This window comes from Giraffa tippelskirchi, chromosome 12 (assembly GCF_054371585.1).
Source record: "Giraffa tippelskirchi isolate mGirTip1 chromosome 12, T2T-mGirTip1v1.2.pri, whole genome shotgun sequence".
NCBI classification, from domain to species: domain Eukaryota; kingdom Metazoa; phylum Chordata; class Mammalia; order Artiodactyla; family Giraffidae; genus Giraffa; species Giraffa tippelskirchi.
In genome coordinates this window covers 125195287-125220934 of record NC_137286.1, presented here as the reverse complement: position 1 = coordinate 125220934, position 25648 = coordinate 125195287, and the positions used below count along the sequence as shown (strand labels likewise).

Genomic DNA, 25648 nt, shown 5'->3' with positions numbered 1-25648 from the left:
GGCCTGGGTTCAATCCCTAGTCAGGAAACTAGATACAATGTGCCTCAATAAAGACTCAACACAGCCAAATAAATAAATAAATATATTTTTAAAAAGAATATTATAAGACTCAGATTTCCTCAAGAAACTCCTCCATAACATCAGGATGCTTGTAAATTCACAGTACCTACCTGAATACTTATAACAACTGAGGTACTTAATGTACAGAGGTTGTATGAATGAATTCAACATAGTTTTTAATATTTCTTTCAAATATGTTAGACAGACTGTGTCCCTTGAGATCCATATGTTGAAGCTTAATTCCCAATATAATCGTATTTGAAGATGAAACTGTTGGGGGATGATTAAGACATGAGGGTGGAGCACTTGGGAATGAAATTAGCAACCTTAGAAGAGACAAGAGAGACTATGCTTCTGTCTCTTCTCTAACATGTTGAGATACAGAGAGAAGGTCAATCAGTTCAGTTCAGCCACTCAGTCGTGCCAGACTCTTTGTGACCTCATGGACGCAGGACGCCAGGCTTCCCTGTCTATCACCAACAACCAGAGCTTACTCAAACTCATTTCCATAGAGTCAGTGATGCCATCCAAATAGCTCACCCTCTGTCATCCCCTTCTCCTCCTGCCCTCAATCTTTCCCAGCATCAGGGGCTTTCCCAATGAGGCAGTTCTTCACATCAGGTGGCCAAAATATTGGAATTTCAGCTTCAACATCAGTCCTTCCAATGAACATCCAGAACTGATCTCCTTTAGGATGGACTGGTTGGATCTCCTTGCAGTCCAAGGGACTCTTAAGAGTCTTCTCCAACACCACAGTTTAAAAGCATCAATTCTTCAGTGCTCAGCTTTTTTTATAGTCCAACTCTCACATCCATACATGACCACTGGAAAAACCATAGCCTTGACTAGACGGACCTTTGTTGGCAAAGTAATGTCTCTGCTTTTTAATATGCTGTCTAGGTTAGTCATAACTTTCCTTCCAAGGAGTAAACATCTTTTAATTTCATTGCTGCAATCACCATCTGCAATGATTATGGAGGCCAGAAAAATAAAGTCAGCCACTGTTTCTACTGTTTCCACATCTATCTGCTATGAAGTGATGGGACCAGATGCTATGATCTTAGTTTTCTGAATGTTGAGCTTTAAGCCAACTTTTTCACTCTCCTTTTTCACTTTCATCAAGAGGCTCCTTAGTTCTTCTTCACTTTCTGCCATAAGGGTGGTGTCATCTGCATATCTGAGGTTATTGATATTTCTCCTGGCAATCTTGATTCCAGCTTGTGCTTCATCCAGCCCAGTGTTCCTCATGATGTACTCTGCATATAAGTTAAGTAAGCAGGGTAACAATATACAGCCTTGACCTAGTCCTTTTCCTCTTTGGAACCAGTCTGTTGTTCCATGTCCAGTTCTAACTGTTGCTTCCTGACCTGCATACAGGTTTCTCAAGAGGCAGGTCAGGTGGTCTGGTATTCCCATCTCTTTCAGAATTTTCCACAGTTTTATTGTGATCCACACAGCCAAAGGCTTTGGCATAGTCAATGAAGCAGAAATACATGTTTTTCTGGAACTCTCTTGCTTTTTTGCTGATCCAGCGGATGTTGGCAATTTGATCTCTGGTTCCTCTGCCTTTTCTAAAACCAGCTTTTCTACAAGCAATAAATGCTGGAGAGGGTGTGGAGAAAAGGGAACCCTCTTACACTGTTGGTGGGAATGCAAACTAGTACAGCCACTATGGAGAACAGTGTGGAGATTCCTTAAAAAACTGGGAATAGAACTGCCATATGACCCAGCAATCCCACTGCTGGGCATACACACCTAGGAGACCAGAATTGAAAGAGACGCATGTACCCCAATGTTCATCACAGCACTGTTTACAATAGCCAGGACATGGAAGCAACCTAGATGTCCATCAGCAGATGAATGGATAAGGAAGCTGTGGTACATATACACAATGGAATATTACTCAGCCATTAAAAAAATACATTTGAATCGATTCTATTGAGATGGATGAAACTGGAGCCCATTATACAGAGTGAAGTAAGCCAGAAAGAAAAACACCAATACAGTATACTAATGCATATATATGGAATTTGAAAAATGGTAACGATAACCCTATATGCGAGACAGAATAAGAGACACAGATGCATAGAAAAGTCTTATGGACTCTGAGGGAGAAGGTGAGGGTGGGACGTTCTGGGAGAATAGCATTGAAACATGTATATTATCATATGTGAAACAGAACACCATTCCATGTTCGATGCATGAGACAAAGGCTCAGGGCTGGGGCAATGGGATGACCCAGAGGGATGGGATGGGGAGGGAGGTGGGTGGGGGGTCCAGGAAGGGGAACACATGTAAACCCATGGCTGATTCATGTCAATGTATGGAAAAAACTACTACAATATTGTAAAGTAATTAGCCCCCAACCAAAATAAATAAATTTATTTAAAAAAAATAAATAAATAAAACCAGCTTGAACATCTGGAATTTCATGGTTCACATACTGTTGAAGCCTGGCTTGGAGAATTTAATAGTGTTGTAATATATATAACACATATTTATATTTTGGAATCTTATTGTCAGATTAGAGAATAAATAATTTGGGGCAAGGTATAGATGCTGTTATAGTCATCTGTAACCATCACTATAGCTATACTCTCTATATATACCGTGAAAGTGTTAGTTGCCCAGCCATGTCCAATTCTGGGACCCCATAGACCGCAGCCCACCAGGCTCCTCTGTCCATGGAATTCCCCAGGCAAGAATACTGGAATGGGTAGCTATTCCCTTCTTCAGAGGATCTTTCTGATCCAGGGGTTGAACCTGGGTCTTCTGCATTGCAGGCAGATTCTTTACTTCTGAGCCAGTAAGGAAGCCCAGAAATAGTCTCTAGGCTGGTAAAAATGATAAGTTAGAATTTGATGAGCATCATAATTGACCCATCTGAGGTAATAATGCAGGCTACAAACAATTAGTGTAGTTATACATTTGAATATTCATCAACTTTTGGTCTTTGTGGTCTCTGAGGCTTCAGAATTTTGAAATCACAACGCAGAATTTTTAACTTTAAAATAATGATCATTTAAAAATTACAGATATAAGTTGTTTAGCTAAAAGGTTGTTTTCCTAATTTTACTGACAATCAATTTTAAGAATAAAGTGATACAATCAAGCAATTATCTACAAATCATTTTAAGATGAGGAATAAGAAATATGTATTTATTTTTTCTATGTTAAGTAAGCATTCATTGTTTTTAGTCTTTTAAAAAATAAGTTTAAGATAAATTTTCGTGCAACTGACTATTCAAATACCAAATTAAGATTCATTATCAGAAATCTCTCTTTATGACAAAATGAGCACATAATCGTAGAAGAAAGCAAAGTTTAATTTTAATTATTTCTGAAATGTATGTTTTCATGATTACTTGTTCAATTGTGTACTTTTGTTTTTTGGGGGGCATAACTTTCACCTGCTTTTCCCATATAAGTGGTTACATTTCTTTTATTATTTTATTCCTTTTTTTTTTTTTTTACTGTGTTTAGGCATATTATCTCAATTTAAAAATAATTAACATTTTAACTAGTGATTTTATATAGTTATTTAATGTGAAGATATAGGTATGTCTAACGGTCTAGAATACATAATCATGTGCTGGTAGGCCATTTAATTCTTTTTGGTGAAGTATCTTGTCAAGCTTTTAGCCAATTTTTAATCAGGCATTTGTTTTATTATTGATTTGAAAGAGTTTTTTTTTATTAATTTAGGATAAGAGTCTTGAAACAGATATACACTGCAAATGTTTCTCCCTTTCTTTTTATTGCCTTTGCAATTTCAAATAGCAACTTAAAAGTTGTGAGTGGCATTGGGAAGAGACAATGAGGGTAAATCCTAAACTGCTAAATACTACTAGTTAAAATGGGGATTTTGAAGACCCTGGCAGTGACAGTTGAAAAGGAATGCTACTGAAAAATGCAGGAAGAGATTTTGTTATGGAGTGACAGAGAGTTTAGCAATACTATTGCTTTTGTTTTTGATAGCAGGGAAAGAAATATATGTGCTTAATGAACTGATTTATCTACCTAAGAAGAACTGTAGGTTAAGTGTTGAAGGTGTCATTTGGTTTCTTCTTATTGCTTACAGTAAAATTTGGGAAGAGGTAGATAAATTGAGGAAACAACTTTAAAAAGAGAACTTGGACTTTGTGGGTTTGAAATATTTCAGATTTTCCAATAGGCAAAAGATGCTAACATTAACAGATTGCTTCTTAGTAAAGTTCAAAGCTAGGGCACTCTCAGGAGAAAGAGGTTTAAATATAAGCCATGAGTGTTTCCATACAACTTTTTGTTCATTTCTCAGAAACATCAAAGATTTTACTTCTGTGTAACATTCAGTTTAAAGAGACATTTAAAAAGATTAACAGTGTGCCTCAAAGATCCTCTTAATCAAATAACAGAGCCTCTAATATGCTTAATGGTTTGTCCTTCAGCCATTTCAGGAGCAGCCCAAGGTAGAGGAGGGCCGATCTCAGATATTGGCGGGTCTGTTTCTTCCCTTTTATGAAGTCAACTTCAGTGATACTTACTGGTAGACTATAAGGTTTCTGAAAGACTTGTACCACTAAATAGATTGATTACTTAGAGTGCAAGTGATCGAGGCAGTGCAAAATTTTAAAAGGACATTGAGTTCTGAAATTTACTGGTAGAAAGAAGCCTGATAAAATTACTTAGCTTCAGACAGACACTATATTTCATAACAAAGAAATGATTATTAAAAAGATAGAAGAGCCCAGAATATAGAGCAGAGGACCATGCAGAACACAAAAATATGTCATTTTATTGGACTTCTCTGGAGGCTCAGCGCTAAGGAATATGCCTGCAATGCAGGAGACTCAGGAGAATCCCTAGTCTGGAAGATCCCCCAGAGAAGGGCATGGAAACCAACTCCAGTATTGTTGCCTGGAGAATCTCGTGGACAGAGAAGCCTGGCAAGCTATAGTCTATGGGATCCCAAAGAGTTGAAAGTGATGAAATGACTGAGCATGCATGCACAGTGGTTTTTATTAAGCATAATTGCACTTCACTGATACTGTGTCTTGAAGGTTTGTGGCAACTTTGCATCCAGTATATTGGCACAGTTTTCCCAATAACATTTGCTCACATCACAGCTCTATGTCACATTTTAGTAATTCTCACAGTATTTCAAAGTTCTTTATTGTTTCTATTTATGTTACAGTGATCTCTGATCAGTCATCTTTGATGTTACTATTATGAATCACTGAAGGCTCAGTGAGTTTGCTCAGATTCATGTCCATTGATTCAGTGTTGTTATTGAACCATCAAATCCTCTGCCACCCTCTTCTCCTTTTGCCTTCTATCATTCCCAGCAGCAGGGCCTTTTCAATGAGTTGGCTCTTCACAGCAGGTGGCCAAAGTCCTAGAGCTTCAGCTTCAGCATCAGTCCTTCTAATGAATATTCAGGGTTGATTTCCTTTAGGATTGTTTGGTTTGATCTCTTTGCTGTCCTAGGGACTCTCAAAGTCTTCTTCAACATCACAGTTCTAAAGCATCAATCAATTCTTCCGAGTTCAGCCTTCTATGTGGTCCAACTCTTACATCCATACATGACCACTGTGATCCAACGAATGTTGGCAATTTCATCTCTGGTTCCTCTGCCTCTTTGATACCCAGCTTGCACATCTGGAAGTTATCAGTTCATGTACTGCTAAAGACTAGCTTGAAGAATTTTGAGTAAAACCTTAGTAGCATGTGAAATGAGCACAACTGTAGGGTAGTTTGAACATTCTTTGGTATTGTACTTTGGTATTGATAATATGGACCTTTGTCAGCAAACTGATGTTTCTGTACTTTAATATGCTGTCTAGGTTTGTCATAAGTTTCCTTCCAAGGAGCAAGCTTCTTTTATTTCCATGGCTGCAGTCACCGTGTTGCAGTGATTTTGGCAACTAAGAAAATAAAATCTGTCCCTGCTTCCAATTTTTCCACTTCTATTTGCCATGAAGTGATGGGACTAGATGCCATGATCTTAAGGTTTTTTTTCTTTTCATGTTGACTTTCAAGCCAACTTGTTTACTCTCTTCTTTCACCCTCATCAAGAGGCTCATTAGTCCTTTCTCAAAGTGGAAGCAGTCCGTTGTTCCCTGTCTGGTTCTAACTGTTGTGTCTTGACTCACATAGAGGCTTCTCAGGAGACAGGTAAGGTGGTCTGGTACTTGCATCTATTTAAGAGTTTCCCAGTTTGTTGTGACACACACAGTTAAAGGCTTTAACATTGTCAATGAAGCAGATGGAGATGTTTTTCTGGAATTCCCTTGCCTTCTCTGTGATCCAACGAATGTTGGCAATTTTATCTCTGGTTCCTCTGCCTCTTTGATACCCAGCTTGCACATCTGGAAGTTATCAGTTCATGTACTGCTAAAGATTAGCTTGAAGAATTTTGAGTAAAACCTAGTAGCATGTGAAATGAGCACAACGGTAGGGTAGTTTGAACATTTTTTGGTATTGTACTTTGAGACTGGAATGAAAACTGACCTTTTCCAGTACTGTGGCCAGGCCTGAGCTTCCCAAATTTGCTAGCGTATTGAATGCAGCACTTTAACAGCATCATCTTTCAGAATTTGAAACAGTTGAGCTGGAATTCTATCACCTCCACTAGTTTTGTTTTCGGTAATGCTTCCTAAAGGACTTCCCTGGTGGCTCAGACTGTAAAGTGTCTGCCTACAATGTTGGAGACCTGGGTTCGATCCCTGGGTTGGGAAGATCCTCTGGAGAAGGAAATGGCAACCCACTCCAGTACTCTTGCCTGGAAAATTCCATGGACAGAGGAGCCTGGTAAGCTGCAATCTGTGGGGTCGCAAAGAGTCGGACACGACTGAGCAACTTCACTTTTACTTTACTTTACTTTTACTTTATAGTGCTTCCTAAGGCCTACTTGGCTTCACACTCCAGGATGTCCAGGAGTAGTGACTGATCATGCCACTGTGGTTATCCAGGTCATCAAGACCTTTTTTGTATATTCTGTGTATTCTTGCCACCTTTCCTTAATCTCTTCTGTTTCTGTTAGGTCCTTATCATTTCTTTCCTTTATTGTGCCCATCCTTGCATGAAATGTTCCCTTGATCTCTCCAGTTTTCTTGAAGAGATTTCTAGTCTTTTCCATTCTATTGTTTTCCTCTGTTCCTCACTGTTCACTTAAGAAGGTCTTCTTATATCTCCTTGCTATTCTCTGGAACTTTGCATTCAGTTGGGTATATCTTTCCCTTTTACTCTTGCCTTTTGCTTCTCCTCTCTCCTCAGCAATTAGTAACACTTCCTCAGACAATCACTTTGCCTTCTTGCATTTCTTTTTCTTAAAGATGGTTCTGGTCACCATCTCCTGCACAATGTTAGGAACCTCTGTCCATAGTTCTTCAGGCACTCTGTCTATCAGATCTAATCCCTTGAATCTATATCTTTTCACCATATAATCATAAAGGATTTGATTTAGGTCTTACCTGAACTGCCTAGTGTTTTGCCCTACTTTCTTCAAAGGAAGGCTCAATTTTGCAATAAGGAAGTCATGATCTGAGCCACAGTCAGCTCCCAGTCTTTTTTACTGCTGACTGTATAGAGCTTCTCCATCTTTGACTGCAAAGAACACAATCGATCTGATTTTTGTATTGACAACCTGGTCATGTCCATGTGTAGAATTGTCTCTTGGGTTGTTGGAAAAGGGTTTTGCTATGATCATTGTGTTCTCTTGACAAAACTCTGTTAGCCTTTGCCCTGCTTCATTTTGTACTCAAAGGCCAAACTTGCCTGTTACTCCAGGTATTTCTTGATTTCCTACTTTTGCATTCCAACCCCCATGATGAAAAGGACACCTGTTTTTGACGTTAAATTCTAGAAACGGTTGTAGGTCTTATAGAACCCGTCTATTTCAGGTTCAGCATCAGTGGTTGGGGCATAGATTTAGATTACTGTAATCCTGAATCATTTGTCTTGAGAGTAATCAAGATCATTCTATCATTTTTGAGGTTGCACCCAAGTTAGGTTTCTTTTTATTCTAAGGTCTTTGTTCTTGCAATTTTTTAGTTTTATCTTGTGCATGCTCAGTTGTGTCCAACTCTGTGATCCCATGGACTGTAGCCCTCCAGGTTCCTCTGTCCATGGAGTCTTCCAGGCAACAATACCGGAGTGGGTTGCCATTTCCTACTCCAGGGGATCTTCCCAACCCAGGGACTGAATTTGTGTCTCTCACATCTCCTGCACTGTGGCAGATTCTTTACCATTGCACCAGCATATTATGAAATGGAATCGGAATTCTCTTACTTTCCCCCATTGAGTGGTATTAACACTAAGCCATGGGGTTGCATCAAGCTGGACACGATTTACCATTTGAGCGACAACACATTAAGCAGTCAGTACACCCAGATATACCTGAGAACCAACGTGTGTTTTTGGCAAAAGACAGAATCATAGATAGCAGCTCAGTTCTTTTTATTTTTCTCTTTCTCCTGAGCTGTCTGCACATCAGCCAGCAACGTGCAGAGTTCATAAAGAGTACTAATCCTCCTCTTCTTGGGTAGTCTTCCTTCTGGGATACTCCCCTCATTCCCAGGATCTGCTGCCACCCCATGCTCTGTCCATCTTAGAACAGAAACATAGAACATTTCTTACTGACGTTTTGGTCATGCCATCCTTGCTGTGCCACAGCTTGCATTTATGTCAATATTTCAAGCACAGAAAATTTACTCCATGCTTGTCCATTCTCTCAAATTTTAGCTTCCTCTCAAAATCTTTCTTTGTTCATTTCCTGAGATTTAAAGTAGTTAGATAACTGCTTCAGTATCTGGTCAAGAGTTTACAGTTGTTATCTGTGGAGCTGAGATAACCTACTCAGTTCTAAGCAAAAACTTTCATTACCTAATAGAACTTACTGATTTTCCTCCTTAAAGAAAATATTGACTTTCAAAGACATCTTCCACTGATTCATCATTTTTTTTTTTCTTTTCTTTTTGGCTGTGCAACATGCTGGATCTTATTTCCCTGATCAGGGATCAAACCCGTGCCCCCTGCAATGGAAGCACATAACTTAACCACTGGACCATCAGGTAAATCCCTTCTACTCACTTATTAATATTTACACAAATACTAAACATTTTAAATTATGAAAAACAAAGATAGTTTAATATCTAGTAAGACAACTTTTCTTTTATTCTTTTTTATTTCTCATTAAATGTTGTGAGAAATATTTTATTTGCATTTCCCAATAATCATTCTGACCTAGTTTTCAGTAATAGATCCCTGAGCAATTATACAGATTAGATATTATATATATACCCAGGCTTCCCTCATAGCTCAGTTGGTAAATCATCTCCCTGCATTTCAGGAGACTCAGGTTCGATTCCTGGTTTGGGAAGGTCCCCTGGAGAAGGAAATGGCAACCCACTCCAGTATCCTTGCCTGGAGAATCCCATGGACAGAGGAGCCTGGTGGGCTACAGTCTATGGGATTGCCAAGAGATGGACATGACTTAGCGACTAAACCACCATTTATATATATCTATATCAATATATGTACATATACATATATCTCTCAATGTCAGACATACATCACAGTAGTACAAAAATTGCACAGAACTTGTGGGAATCAAATAAAACATGCTGGCTCATATTTTCCTCCCCCATGTTCTTGGAATGCAGATTTGACAACTGAAGTAAACCAGTGTGATTAGACTGTGAGGAGTCAGTGAGGAGCTGGGCTATGACATGAGCTTTCCAGATGGCTCAGTGGTAAAGAATCTGCCTGCTAAACAGTATATATGGGTTCAATCCCTGGGTCGGGAATATCCCCTGGAGAAGGAAAAGGCAACCGATTCCGGTATTCTTGCCTGGGAAATCCCATAGACAAATGACCCTGGTGGGTTAGAGTCCTTAGGGTCACAAAAAGTCAGACATGACTTAGCAACTAAATGAAAACAGCAAAATCTGTGACATAAGATGATGGAGGAGATTAATAGATGGACCCTAGATCTCTAATCATCATGGAGCTGACATGGTGAATGCTTATTTTGTACAAAAATATATAGAGAAATGTTTCTATTTTACCTACATATTTTTGTTATATGTATATCAGACATATTTTGACAAAGTATATTCAAAATATTGCCATTTTATATATACTTCTATGATATTTATTAAAAATACTTCATTTCATTAAAATGATACATATTTTTTATAAAAACTAAAGCAATGATTTTGTAAAAATGAATTAATTTACAATATTCATAATAAACGTATATGAGTCTCCACTTACTCTAACCTGTTCTTCTGTTTTGAGAAATGTCTTATTTTTCCTATATTTCTTCAGTATATTTCTTGTGATATTTATTTCTGTGAGTACTATATGTGCCACTAACTGTGGAAACAGTGGCTGACTTTATTTTTTGGGGCTCCAAAATCACTGCAGATGGTGATTGCAGCCATGAAATTAAAAGACGTTTACTCCTTGGAAGGAAAATTATGACTAACCTAGACAGCATATTAAAAAGCAGAGACATTACTTTGCCAACAAAGGTCCATCTAGTTAAGGCTATGGTTTTTCCAGTAGTCATGTATGGATGTGAGAGTTGGACTATAAGGAAAGCTGAGCCCCGAAGAATTGATGCTTTTGAACTGTGGTGTTGGAGAAGAAGACTCTTGAGAGTCCCTTGGACTGCAAGGAGATCCAACCAGTCCATCCTAAAGGAGATCAGCCCTGGGTGTTCATTGGAAGGACTGATGTTGAACCTGAAACTGCAATACTTTGGCCACCTGATGTGAAGAGTTGACTCATTGGAAAATCTTTCCCTGATGCTGGGGAAAGATTGAGGGCAGGAGGAGAAGGAGAGGACAGAGGATGAGATGGTTGGATGGCATCACCGACTCAGTGGATATGAGTTTGGGTAGGCTCCGGCAGTTGGTGATGGACAGGGAGGCCTGGGGTCGCAAAGAGTCGGACACGACTGAGTGACTGAAGTGAACTCTATGTGCCGTAGGTTATTTGGGGGGTATTTTTTCCTGTATTTTAAAATGAATACAATTTTATCTCATATTATCCTCATCAAACTCTTCTGACTATATCCTTCTAACCCTCTTTTAAGCTTTCTGATCTAAAGATGTATGTGTCCTATTTCTTTCTTGGCATATATCTACCACACCTGTACCTGTGCACAGGAGAAAAAAAATCATACTAAACCTTCCCCCTTTCAAAGAAGACCAGTGGGTGTTCCTCACTGTAAATTCTTTGTGGAATAGAGTAGAAAATAAACCAAATTTATTGCACACTAATTTATGTACATCTTCCATAAAACAGTGAAACTATTAAAATGTGAATCATGAGGAATTCCCTTTTGTGTTCATGCCACCTAATATATCTCTATGTAATTAGCCCATCTCCTACATTCATACCACATGCACTTATCCATGTGTAGACATTGATCTTTCAAGAACAGAAATAATTTCACTTAAGTGCAAAACTTGATCATAGTTTCCTTATTTTGAGAGTTGATCGCTCAGATGGTAAAGAATCTACCTGCAAGGCAGGGGACCCGGGTTCAATCCCTGGGTTGAGAAGATTACCTGGAGACAGGAATGGCAATCGACTCCAGTATTTTTAAGTGGAGAATTCCATGGACAGAGGAGCCTGGTGGGCTACAGTCCATGGGGTCACCAAGAGTCATACATGAATGAGCGACTAACACTTACTACTTACTTTCATGGAGTTTGTAGTTTCTTTTGAGTTTTGTCATATTAATTAAGAAAGGCTTATTCCCCTAATCTCACTGGCACTATTACTTTAACACTGATATGAAAATAGTGGGAAAATGTAACAAAAATCATAATAAAGTTAGCTATGCAGAAAATTCCATGTTCTTCATTTGGTTTGGTTATGATTCAAGTGGTAGTGTTCAAGTTTTACAAAAGGCATTGAGATCTTGCATGATTTAAACTTCTTTTGTCCCCTTACATCATTTGATAAGTTTCCCTTATATTTTCAGTCCTGGAATTAAAATTGTACCAGTTTTTCCTCTAATCAGGGAAATGCTTACCTACTAAATCAGATGGCATTTGTGAATATGCTATGATGGGAATACCGGCAAACAAAAGCCAGAACGACAATTTCCATTCTTGGCTCACTGGAATAAAGCTTAACTTTATATTGTATAATATTAGAAAACTTCCTAGTGTGGGAGAGAAAAACACAGTATAAATCTTGAGTTTTTTCCATGAAGCAGAAATAGTACAGTCAATAATTGAGTAGATTACAAATAATCTTAGAACCTATAAAAGATACATTGAAGAAATAAAATATACTCTTGTAGAACTCTTGTACTGGATTGTATCACAAGAACAAAGTATTGACCTAATTGAGATAGTGTTACAGTTTAAAATACACACTGCATATAAAACAAATCTCTTTTACTTCATGGAGTAATCCTTGACTTCAACTTTCACTTAAATTAGTAAACAGAACACCATTCCATGTTCGATGCATGAGACAAGGGCTCAGGGCCGGGGCAGTGGGATGACCCAGAGGGATGGGATGGGGAGGGAGGAGGGTGGGGGGTCCAGAAAATTAAAAAATAAATAAATAAATAAATAAATAAAATTAATTATTAAAAAAAATTAGTATACTTGTTTTGCATATACATGTTTTATAGGATTCTACACAGCCTATACATTTTATTTTATATTTTTATAGGAACTGTAAATATGAGGAAATTACAGCAGAGCTTTTACATTAGCTTATGTAACAATGGATCACAGCCTTATTATGAGCCATGCTATGCAGGGCCACCCAAGATGGATAGGTCAAAGTGGAGTGTTCTGACAAAACATAATCCACTGGAGGAGGGAATGACAAACCACCCCTGTATACTTGCCGTGAGTATCCCATGAGCTGTATAAAAAGACAAAGAGATATGACACTGAAAGATGAGCTCCCAGGTTGGGAGGTGTCCAATATGCTGCTGGGGAAGTATGGAGGACAACTACTAATAGCTCCAGAAAGAATGAAACAGCCGGGCTAAAGAGGAAATGACTCTCAGTTGTGGATGTGTCTGGTGTTGAAAGTAAAATCTGATGCTGCAAAGAACAGTGGTGCATAGCAACCTGGAATGTTAGGTCCATGAATCAAGGTAAATTGGATGCGGTCAAGCAGGGGATGGCAAGATTGACTATTAGCATCTTAGGTATCAGTGAACTAAAATGGATGGGAATGGGTGAATTTAACTCAGATGATATTTACTGTGTCTTAAAGATGAGCTAATTTCATCCATTTTCATAGCCAAAATCTTTCATCTTATAATGCCTAATCTTAAAACAATGTATACACAATGTTTTTTACAAATTATATTACTGAATGACTCTGAAGAAGTAAGAGAAGATTAAAGATGTAAGAAAAAAAACAGATTTGAGACCATATATTTATGATTTTCAATTTTGGCTGATGCACTTTCATTAAAATGAATGGTTTTCTGCTAGAGTTGATCTCAAAAAAATATTTACTTACATGCTTTGCTTAATATATTCTGAATAATTGGCCAGGTGAAGGAGTTGAAAGATTTTACAAAGTTTTCACCAGGACTTCCCTGGTGGCTCAGACAGTAAAGCATCTGCCTACAATGTGGGAGATCCGGGTTCATCCCCTGGGTCAGGGCCTGGAGAAGGAAATGGCAACCCACTCCAGTATTCTTGCCTGGAAAATCCCATGGATGGAGGAGCCTGGTAGGCTACAGTCCATGGGGTCGCAAAGAGTCAGATATGACTGAACGACTTCATTTTCTTTTCACACTAAACTTTATAGCAGAGAAAACATTTTCATTAATGCATTTGTATGCACTCTTCACACTTGCAAACATCTCAAAATGAGACTTCAAATACTGCTTGAAATTTGCACACTGCTGTAGGTAGTGTAATATAATGCCTAAAGGATTGGCCTATTAGCTCATGAAATAGGTCAAGCCATTAATCATATTTACTTAAATTTCTTTGCATTTGAGAAAAAATATTCCAATAATTCTGTTCTATATAAGGTGGAGTAATATGTCCCCAAATTATTTTATCTGATTGATTATATTTAAAGGTTTTAACTGAATTTTGTAGATCTTTATCCTCATAAAGATAAAATTAAAATAAATTATTGCAAAAATGTTGACAGAAAATGCTAAAAAACCAACTATCTTTCCCAAGATAGTTTTGTAAAAATAACAAAAGTATGCACTTACTGTGCTGAATGTTATCACAATGCCTCAGCTAAAAATACTTAAAAGTGTTCTATTATATTTTCTGCATGTGATTTTGTATAAGGAGAATACTCAGTGCTATAAAAATGGCTTTCATTTTTATTATTCAAACTATATCAAAGATGTAAGAATATAGGAATGTAATAAAGTAAAACATAATGAGTGCAGACACAGATTCTAAAATTGAACGCAGTGATACGATATTTTCATACGGTCAGTTTTGATTTCAATGCTGGTTCTGGGTCGGAGAACCAATTGAAAAACTATGAGATAAATGTAACCTCAAAGACTGGTTGAAAAAGTATGAGAGAAATGAATTCACAACCTTTGATTGAAGCTATCGAAAATACTAAGTATACATTTATAGTTGGAGCCATTTTTGTAGAAGCATGACATAAAAATGAACATTTTCACTACAAAGATATTTGCCATATTTGTCTCATAAAATATACTCTTTACTTTTCTCTTTTTACTTCTTATTCATATGTTCATTATTTAGATACCATTTTTAATGTCTAGTCTGTTTTGGAATGCACCAAGTATCCGTTATATTAAATCAAGTCATAATACATTTGTTACGTGATTCTACAAACACATTACATGTTTCTCTGCATTGCTAAGAACTGTGTGCTTTGCTAGTGACCTATTTAAGGCAATGTATTAAAAAATGCTAATGAAGAAGTTCGTCCCATTGGGAAGCTAGTGGGACCTTGTGAAACCCTCAGAAGTCTGACTCAAGAAATCACTGCTAGATTTTCTTTTGTATTTCTACAGCAAATTTTAAAATGGACAAAAATAGCATACCTACATTTGTCATATGGAATTATTTTATTTATTATTTTCCATTAAGAATTGCAAAATAAGAATTATAAAAACTTCCAAAAGATGAACTTAAGGATTCCAATCTTTCAGATGAAAAATATTTTTTTCTTTGTTACTAACAATTCAAATTATAGCTGAGACTTTAAAATTTGAATTATCAATGACATATTTTTAGAATCAAAAAGGGGATACATATTTTTCATATTCCCTTGACACTAAAATGTAAACTGAATTTTTCCATGAGTGCCATTCTTGGTAGTTCTTAAAATCAATTTGAGTTTCCCATTAATATGGCCCCACACCTAGAGTAGTATTGAATGAAGGTTTCAGAGACAAAGTTCTATCATGAGCATTGTTTTACTTTGTTCACAGTACTTTGGCTGAGGAGGGTAGGACAGACATTTTACTCTCATCATGTCAAAACAGAATTGCAGGAGGATTGTCCTCGAATGTGAATTTATAGGAATGTTCTATCAAAAATCTTTCATGGCCCTGAGTCAAATAAGTCAGCAAACACAGGTTTTCAATTATTACCATGGAATACTTTCCTTGGAAGAATCAAATTCTATGCTGGTTTGAGTGTACAAATCAATTCTGACAGTACTGCAGTATTATGTTTCTGAACACTTTTAAGTTCTTATTGCAGAGATGTCAAGGAAAATTGCTCCAATATTTTATTATTTTCATAAAGTAGCTTGATGATAAAAGGATTTTTATTTTTAGATTTATATGCCAGGGGAAATTCCACTGGCAATATTTAACTCTAAATGTATGATTAATTTATCAAGATCTATCTCCTTTTCTTTAAAAAATTTAATTAGTAGATAACAATTGCCCACTAACCTTGATCTCCACAGCTTGTCTCTGTGTGCTAAGAGTTCTGCCCAAAATAATAAGCATAGGAAAACTGGCTCTGTTTCTTGGATGTTGGTCACACAGAGCTGCACAATCATCCCAAGATTTGATATCTTCCTAGTATCACACTGAATTAAAAAGGAAGTATTGACTCAACTCAATAGTTTCCTCTCCATAGTGTACCATTCAAATAATAAGTAAAAAGTGACAAAAACAACAACAAAAATGCTTTTAAATCATGATTTAATGTCTTCTGTAAAATACAAATGAGAAAGTATCTATACATCTTCTATATCTAAAATTCCTGTGTGCTTTTTGATAATTTTTGATATAAATCTCAAAGAAAAAAGTCTATATATTTGGTGTTTTTATTTTCTATATGCAATTTCTCTCAGAGCAAACAGAATTCTCTTAAACACAGAACATTTTGCAAATATACATCATTTGCCTTCACATCTACAAAGAGAAGGTTTAAATTGCTGCATAATATTATAATCATTTTCAACTGAGCATAGTATGCTGGGTGTTACTGAAATTTCCTCTCTCTCCCTTGTTGATAGAAGACATGAATGATATGACTATAAGATCTCACTTCAGGCAATGGGATATTTATGGTGCATGTTCTCTATATGAAATGATATTAGCTGTAGTTTGGTACATTTTTTTCTCAACACATGAAATGTCTAGCAACAAACCCTCTTCGTAGTGCTCTGTATCAAGAAGACATCAAAATATAATCATATAAGTTAAAGACTGTAAAATGCTAGTATCTTAAAAGAATATTGAATTTATTCGGGAAATGAAATCAGTTATTAACCTAGGAATGTGGCCAAACTTAGTAAAGCAACTGATTCAATAAATTTTAAAAAATAGTAATATCATTATTTAAGATACTAGGATATTGGTGTCTTATTTACTTATTTATTTTTGGTATGGCTATCTCTACCTAAGTGCAGATTTTATAATAGGTAAAAAAAAAATATAATTAATTCCAGTGGCTTTAAGAGCAGTTAAGAGACCACCATTTTCAGGGCTGTGTCCTTTATGTAAAAAAAAAAAATTGGTTATTAATACTTTGAGTCATTGATCTCCTATTAAATGGATCTAGTCTTTCTCCCTCAGTTTAGCTAATCAGTGAAACACCACTGAGGGCACATGCACTTGTCATGCTCTATGAATATCAGTTGTAGATAAAATCGTAAACTGCAAACCAGTTCAGCATTCTTGGGAACCCCATGAACAGCATGAAAAGGTAAAAATATACGAAACTGAAAGATGAACCCCCCAGATCAGCAACTGTGCAATATGTTACTGCAGAAAGGCAGAAAAATAGCTCCAGAAGGAAGGAAAAGGCTGAGCCAAAGCAGAAATGACACCCAGTTGTAAATGTATCTGGTGGTGAAAGTAAAGTCTGATGCTATAAAGAACAATACTGCATAGGAACCTGGAATGTTAGGACCATGACTCAAGGTAAATTGGAAGTGGTCAAACAGGAGATAGCAAGAGTGAACACTGACATTTTAAGAATCATTGAACTAAAATGTACTGGAAGGGGAAACTTTAATTCAGATGACCATTATATCTACTACTATGGGCAAGAATCCCTTAGAAGAAATGGAGTAGACCAAATAGTCAACAGAAGAGTCCAAAATGCAGTACTTGGGTACATTCTCAAAAATGACAATGATTTTGGTTCATTTCCAAGGCAAGCCATTCAATACCACAGTAATCCAAGTCCATGCTCCAATCACTAATGCTGAAGAAAATGAATTTTGAACAGTTCTATGAAGATCTAAAGGCCTTTTAGAAATAACATCAAAAAACAGATGTCCTTTACATCGTAGGGGACTGGAATGCAAAAGTAGGAACTCAAGAGATACCTAGAGAAATAGGCAAGTTTGGTCTCGTAGTACAAAATAAAGTGAGGCAAAGATTAACAGAGTTTTAATAAGAGAGTGCATTGGTCATAGAAAACACCCTCTTCCAACAACACTAGAGATGACTCTGTAAAAGGACATCACCAGATGGTCAATACCGACATCAATTATATTCTTTGCAGCCAAAGATGGAGAAGCTCTATACAGTTGGCGAAAACAAGCCCAGGAGCTGACTGTGGCTCAGATCAGGAGCTCCTCATTGCAAAATTCAAACTTAAATTGAAGCAAGTAGGGAAAACCACTAGGCAATTCAGGTACAACCTAAATCAAATCCCTTATGATTATACAGTGAAAGTGACAAATAGATTCAAGGGATTAGATCTGATTGAGTATCTGAAGAATGATGGATGGAGGCTCATAACATTGTACAGGAGGTGGTGATCAAAGCCATTCCCAAGAAAAAGAAATGCAACAAGGCAAAATGGTTGTCTGAGGAGGTCTTACAAATAAATAGCTGAGAAAAGAAGAAAAGCAACAAGCAAAGAAGAAAAGGAAAGATAAACCCATCTGAATGCTCAGTTCCAAAGAATAGTAAGGAGAGATAAGAAAGCCTTCTTAAGTGAACAATGCAAAGAAATAGAGGGAAAAAATAGAGTGGGAAAGACTAGAGATCCCTTCAAGAAAATTAGAGCAACAAGACAACATTTCATGCCAAGATTGGCACAGTAAAGTACAGAGACAGTAAGGACCTAACAGAAGCAGAAGATATTAAGAAGAGGCGATACGAATATACAGAACTGTACAAAAAAAGATCTTAATGACCTGAATAACCAGGATGGTGTGGTCACTCACCTAGAGCCAAACATCCTGGAATGTGAAGTCAAGTGGGCCTTTGGAAGCATTACTAAGAACAAAGCAGTGGAGGTGATGGAATTCCAGCTGAGCTATTTCAAATCCTAAAAGATGATGCTGTGAAAGTGCTACACTCAATGTACCAGCAAATTTGGAAAACTCAGGCTAGCACAGGACTTGAAAAGGTCAATTTTCATCCCAAACTCAAAGGGCAATGCCAAAAAATGTTCAAACTACCCCACAATTGCACTCATTTCATACGCTTGCAAGGTAATGCTCAAAATCCTTCAATCTATGCTTCAATAGTACATGAATGTAGAACTTCCAGTTGTACAAGCTGGATCTAAAAAAGGCAGAGGAACCAGAGATCAAATTGCCAACATCTGCTGAATCCTTTAAAAAGCAAAGGAATTTCAGAGAAAACATTTATTTCTACTTCAATTACTATGCTAAAGCCTCTGACTGTGTGGATCACAACAAATTGTGGAAAATTCTTAAAAAGATGGGAACACCAGACCACCTTACCTGCCTCTTAAGAAACTTGTATGCATGTCAAGAAGCAGGAGTTAGAATCAGACATGGAACAATGGACTGGTTCCAAATGGGGAAAGGAGTACATCAGGGCTGTATATTGTCACCCTGCTTGTTTAGCTTGTATGTAGAGTACATCACGTGAAATGTGGGGATGGATGAAGCTCAAGCTGGAATCAAAATGAGCCGGAGAAATATCAGTAACCTAAGATATGCAGATGACATCACCCTAATGGCAGAAAGTGAAGAGGAACGAAAGAACTCTTGATGAAAGTGAAAGAAGAGAGTGAAAAAGCTGGCTTAAAATTCAACATTCAAAAAACTAAGATCATGGCATCCAGTGCCATCACTTCATGGCAAATACTAGTGAAAAATTGGAATTAGTGACAGATTTTTTTTCTTGGGCTCCAAAATCACTGTGGATGGTGACGCAGCCATGAAATTGAAAGATGCTTGCTCTATGGGAAAAAGTATGACAAACATAGATACTCTAATAAAAACCAGATACATCACTTTGTCAACCAAGGTCCATATAGTTAAAACTATGATTCTTCCAACAGTCATGTATGGATTTGAGAGCTGGACCATAAAAAAGGCTGAGTACCCAAGCATTGAAGCTTTCGAATTACGTTGCTGGACAAGGTCTTTGAGAATCCCTTACACAGCAAGGAGATCAAACCAGTCAATCTAAAAGGCAATCAACCCTTAATAATCACTGGAAGTACTGATGCTGAAGCTGAAGCTCCAGTATTTTAGCTACATGATTTTAAGAGCTGACTCACTGGAAAAGATCCTGATGCTGGGAAAGATTGAGGGCAGGAGAAGGGGGAGACAGGATGAGATGCTTGGATGGCACCATCAATTCAATGGACATGAATCTGAGCAAACCCCGGGAGATAGTGAAGAACAGGGAAGCCTGGCTTGCTACAGTCCATGGGTTGTAAAGAGTAAGACACAACTGAGTGACTAAACAACAACTCTACACTGATTTGTTTTTTTCTAATAATTACCATTAAACATTACATAACATTTATTTACCACTCTTGACCTTAATTGTTTCAGGCTTACTGATTAAGGTATATATGTAAAATTCCTTAACAAAATTATTTGTTGATATTTTCCACAGAGAATTAACTATTAATGTTGGGGAAGTAAAACTACTGGCCAATTGAGAATCACTTTTATGATTAAGACAGAAAGAGACATTGCTTAGTGAACATCTAAATATGTAAGAAAACATGATTTGCAGGTAGCCGAAATTTTAACAGATTTTATCCAAAAGGTTTTACTTATGTTAGATGGCAAGAAGATAATAGTAGACCTTTGTCAGCACTATTCTAGGAAGTCAGGCAAATGAGGACTCCATGGACTGTGACTCTGTGGGTCTCTTGACTTCTCCCTTATGGTCATAACATCTTTAAATGTTATGTATTTACTTCACTTTTAACACAGAGAGAGGGGTCTCAGCAAGAGTGGATGAACTCTGTGTGACATTCTGTATGCTTTCCAGAAAGTAAAAGATTTCTCAATAGCTAAGAGATATCTACTATATGTATTATTGGCAAAACCTGGATTAAAGTCAGATTCCTTTTGTAAGGTCTGAACGTTCTAAGACAAAAGGGAGTCTTCAGAATACCTCAATAAAATCTCGCTGCTAATTGCATCAAAGAAAGAGAACAATCATTCTGGGGCTGGACATAAAGAATGACCATCTCTATTTTATTATGTGTGTGTGTGTTTATTAACCATGTTAGGAATTTTGAAGTTTTATTAGATTAATGAGCTAATTCTTTTAATTTAGACGGTTAACGCATAAAATTAGAGCATCTACTGTTTGCTTCTTGATATCATAGGTTATAAATTGTACCCAGTGAGATGAAAAGGGTAGGAATCCAGTGAAATGGCAAGAATGTCCTAAATTTTAGGAATGAAGTGTCAACATAGATATAGGTGGATTATAGAAGCAATAACATTTTCAGTCCATGACACAGTAGAATCTATTTTACTAGATGGTCACATTAGGGAATCACCTATTTTTCATTATTGTTGTATGCTTTGAAGGACTTTTTGTTACTATCATTATTTTAATGCAATGAACAATTGGTTTAACAAGAAAATTTTGTTTGGCATCAAAAATGCCATTTGATGCTCTATGCTGATGCATTCCAAATAGAGGTAACTCTAATGAAGCATTCATATTTTCACACTGGAATGAGAAAATGAAAAAAAAATGAACTCTCTGTAAATAAATTTTAGTATTGCCCTTTCCCTTCTAATTCTACAAACTTAGATGAAGTCAACAATTAGTAGATGCTGTACAGATGCTTCAGAGATTCCTGTAATTACAACAATGTAATTTCAATTTTTTCATAAGTCTAATGATAATTTCAGGTCTTTGAAGGAGAAAAAGTAGTGTTCAAAGATATGCAATGCTCATTTATAAAATGTTTTCTTTTAAAGTCAAATTCAAATGTGAAACAGAATAAAATTACTACTTAGATCACACTGGTGAAGTGGATTTATTGATTTCTTTTATGCTGTTTCCTTTTATACCTGCAATATAGTAACTATATTTTAGTTACATTTAAGTTTCAGTGTGATAATTAAGACGATGTAAGCACTTAGCACAAGCTGGGTTCAAGATTGCTGGGAGAAATACCAATAATCTCAGATATGCAAATGACACTGGACTGGCAGAAAGTGAAGAAGAACTAAAGAGCCGCTTGATGAAAGTGAAAGAAGAGAGTGAAAAAGTTGGCTTAAAGCTCAACATTCAGAAAACTAAGATCATGTCATCCAGTCCCATTATTTCATGGCAAATAGATGGGGGAACAGCGGAAAAAGTGAGAGACTTTATTTTTGGGGGCTCCAAAATCACTGCAGATGGTGATTGCAGCCATGAAATTAAAAGACGCTTACTCCTTGGAAGGAAAGTTATGGCCAACCTAGACAGCATATTAAAAAGCAGACACATTACTTTGCCAACAAAGGTCCATATAGTCAAGGCTATGATTTTTCCAGTGGTCATGCATGGATGTGAGAGTTGGACTATAAAAAAGGCTGAGGGCTGAAGAATTGATGCTTTTGAACTGTGGTGTTGGAAAAGACTCTTGAGAGTCCCTTGGACTGCAAGAAGTTCCAACCAGTCCATCCTAAAGGAGATCAGTCCTAGGTGTTCATTGGAAGGACTGATGTTGAAGCTGAAACTCCAATACTTTGGCCACCTCATGCGAAGAGCTGACTCATTGGAAAAGACCCTGATGCTGGGAAAGATTGAGGGCAGGAGGAGAAGGAGACGGCAGAGGATGAGATGGTTGGATGGCATCACCGACTCGATGAACATGGGTTTGGGTGGACTCTGGGAGTTGGTGATGGATAGGGAGACCTGGCATGCTGCGGTTCATGGGGTCGCAAAGAGTCGGACACGACTGAGCGACTGAACTGAACTGAAGCACTTAGCACATGGTAATCACTAAGCTACGTCTATCTCTTTTGCCATAATTTTGCAATCTTAAAATAAAGTGGATTTAGTTGTAGCATCTTTCTAGAAATGAAGGGGTATCCCTTCTAACTATGCCCTCTGCTCAGATTACTTTCTTTTTTTACAGTTCCATCCTTGAAACTCATCTTTTTCAGTGCCATGTATATTATGAGGTGAAATCTTTCCCCCAAATCTATGCATCAATTTCTATCCAAATGACTTGGGATAGACGATTTGGAAAACTACATGAATATGAACATTGTATTTCAATAATATAGAATTTGAAGAGATTCTAGCCCTCTCTTGCCTATATTTTTTAATCTTTACTTTTTAAGCTGAATGCAAGCAAGGGTTTTCTGGAGCAAATATCAGAGTTTTTGTTACTTACTTACAACAATGATACATTGGTTCCTTTTTACCCTAGTTATTCCCCCATTTGGGGTTATACAAAGACACTAGACATCATCCTATATGGGGTTTCCCTGGTGGTTCAGATGATAAAGAATCTGCCTGCAATGCAGGAGACCTGTGTTCACTCCCTGGGATGGGAAGATACCCCGGAGAAGGGAATGGCTACTCACTCCAGTATTCTTGCCTGGAGAACCCCATGGATAGAGGAACATCCATGGCGGGCTACAGTCCAGAGTCTCAGAGAGTTATGCTATATGTACTGGTGTGTATAATATAGAAAAGGAGTTTACATACGCATTGTCCCCTCCCTCCTGAGAAAGGGAGACCTAATCTCCTTAACCCTATCACATTTTCCCGGGGTAGGAAACAGAAGAACCCTGGGTTCCTGTTCATTGGAATAGAAACAAGTGTCTCCATCAATAGAATTTACTGACCAGGGTTTTATCCCCTTTAAAATACAAACAAATAGCTACTACCTAAGGTGAGGCAAAACTCTCATGAGGTCTCTCAAAATCTAATCATCTGGTAACATTTTCGACTTGTCCTTTGATAAGCCACATCTTGTCTCAGAAAGTTCTGGCCTTGCAGAAATATAAAATTCTCTATGTCCCCAGCTCTACTTTTTCCAAACTGGACCAGCCTGTCACTCTTTTGCCACTGCTAAGAAAAGGCACTGACACACTAATAAGAGAGTAAATATGGAACTAACAGAGTTTGAGGAACTAATTAGCTAAAAGAGGGAATGAGTAGTTGACTTAAGACCAATCACTACAGGTATGCAATTTGAAATAATGAAGAGACAGAAACTAAGGAATTACTACCACATGAGTAATAAAATGAAGAAAAATGTGAGAAAACTAAAAACCCAAGGCAATTTACACTTAGCATTTTATGGGATTTAATGGGATTCATCATTAATACAGGAGAAACAAAAACATTTTTTGAAATAAGGAATGGAAAAAGTTATAAGGAAGTAAATGTCAATAGCTTAAATATTATAGAAAATTCAAATAAATTAATAGTAATGCAGCTGATCAAGGCAGTTCTTAGAGTTCTTCAGCAGAGAAATTGTTTTGGGTTCTTGGACAGATGGAATATTGGTGTGATTCGAGGACTGAATGTTGCATTGAAGAGGAGACATGGCAAGAACATTTAGGAGAATGCTTCTGAAGGAAAAGTAAAGGACATCTTTGTAGCTAAAGGATGATATGGTGTGTGTCTTTGTGTGTGTAAAGAGAATGGACTTTTGTTTGTTAAAAACTGATGAAGCTTAATTGGTTTATAGGCAGAAGGAAGGGCAATAGCTAGTAATTAAAAAGCAGATTAGTATGAAACTCGAGAAAAATGTCTACATATATTGGTTAAGTCAAAATAGGGGTGACTTTTTATTTCACAGTTTAGGGAAAATTAAAGAATCTTATATCCCATAATGTATCCTGAGCTTTGAAGTACACAAGGTGATGTTAATCTAACCCTCGATGAATTCAGTAATGGATATATTTCTTCAGTTATTGAGAAACTGAACAGAGGCAATATCTTACTGCCTGCCTATGTAATTGTGACCAATTTACCAAAGCATTTATCTCTTGGATACAGGCAGTTGTTGATTTTTGTTTTGTTGAGCTTTCAGCGAGGTAGACCACCTTAGTGAGTATTTGAATACCATACGGTTTCATAATGTTGACAAGAACAACTGCTTCGCTGTTGTAATTCCTGTACATCTAAGGAATCATAATATTATATAAAGGGAATGAATTAGGTTTTTTGTACTGATTGACTGCTTAGAGTGCTATATTTAAAAGAAAATAGTTTCTTTTGTTCACAATTCCACTCATACACAACCAACAAAATATAATACGGTCTCATGGTGGCTGCTTTATGCTGGTTACAGAGTACGAAATTTTAAATAATTGTACTCTGAGGATCATTAAGTAAGAATTCTCCTTTTATTTAATTTTATGGAGAAGTACTATGATGTTGGGTATCGTTTTTGCTTTGGCTCCGTCCCATCATTCTTTCTGGAGTTATTTCTCCACTGATCTCCATTAGCATAGTGGGCACCTACTGACCTGGGGAGTTCATCTTTCAGTGTTCTATCTTTTTGCCTTTTCATACTGTTCATGGGGTTCTCAAGGCAAGAATACTGAAGTGGTTTGCCATGCCCTTCTCCAGTGGACCACATTCTGTCAGACCTATCCACCATGACCCATCTGTCTTGGGTGGCCCCACACAGCATGGCTTAGTTTCATTGATTAGTTTCATAGATCAGTGCAAAGAAATAGAGGAAAACAACATAATGGGAAAGACTAGAGATCTCTTCAAGAAAATTAGAGATACCAAAGGAACATTTCAAGCAAAGATAGGCTCGATAAAGGACAGAAATGGTATGTACCTAACAGAAGCAGAAGATATTAAGAAGCGGTGGCAAGAATACACAGAAGAACCATACAAAAAAGATCTTCACGACCCAGATAATCACGATGGTGTGATCACTCACCTAGAGCCAGACATCCTGGAACGTGAAGTCAAGTGGGC

General features: G+C 37.1%; 1 protein-coding gene across 1 annotated transcript in view; it reads right to left on the bottom strand.

Moving 5' to 3' along the window:
* LOC145528650 (uncharacterized) overlaps positions 1-25648 on the bottom strand; it is a 427065-nt gene that overhangs the window by 45467 nt on the left and 355950 nt on the right. Inside the window, exons 14-15 of the mRNA XM_081547298.1 lie at positions 12089-12220; positions 8937-9071 (exon numbers count right to left, since the gene is read on the bottom strand). The gene's annotated coding sequence lies outside the window, so the exon portion shown is untranslated. The remainder of the gene's footprint in view (positions 1-8936; positions 9072-12088; positions 12221-25648) is intronic.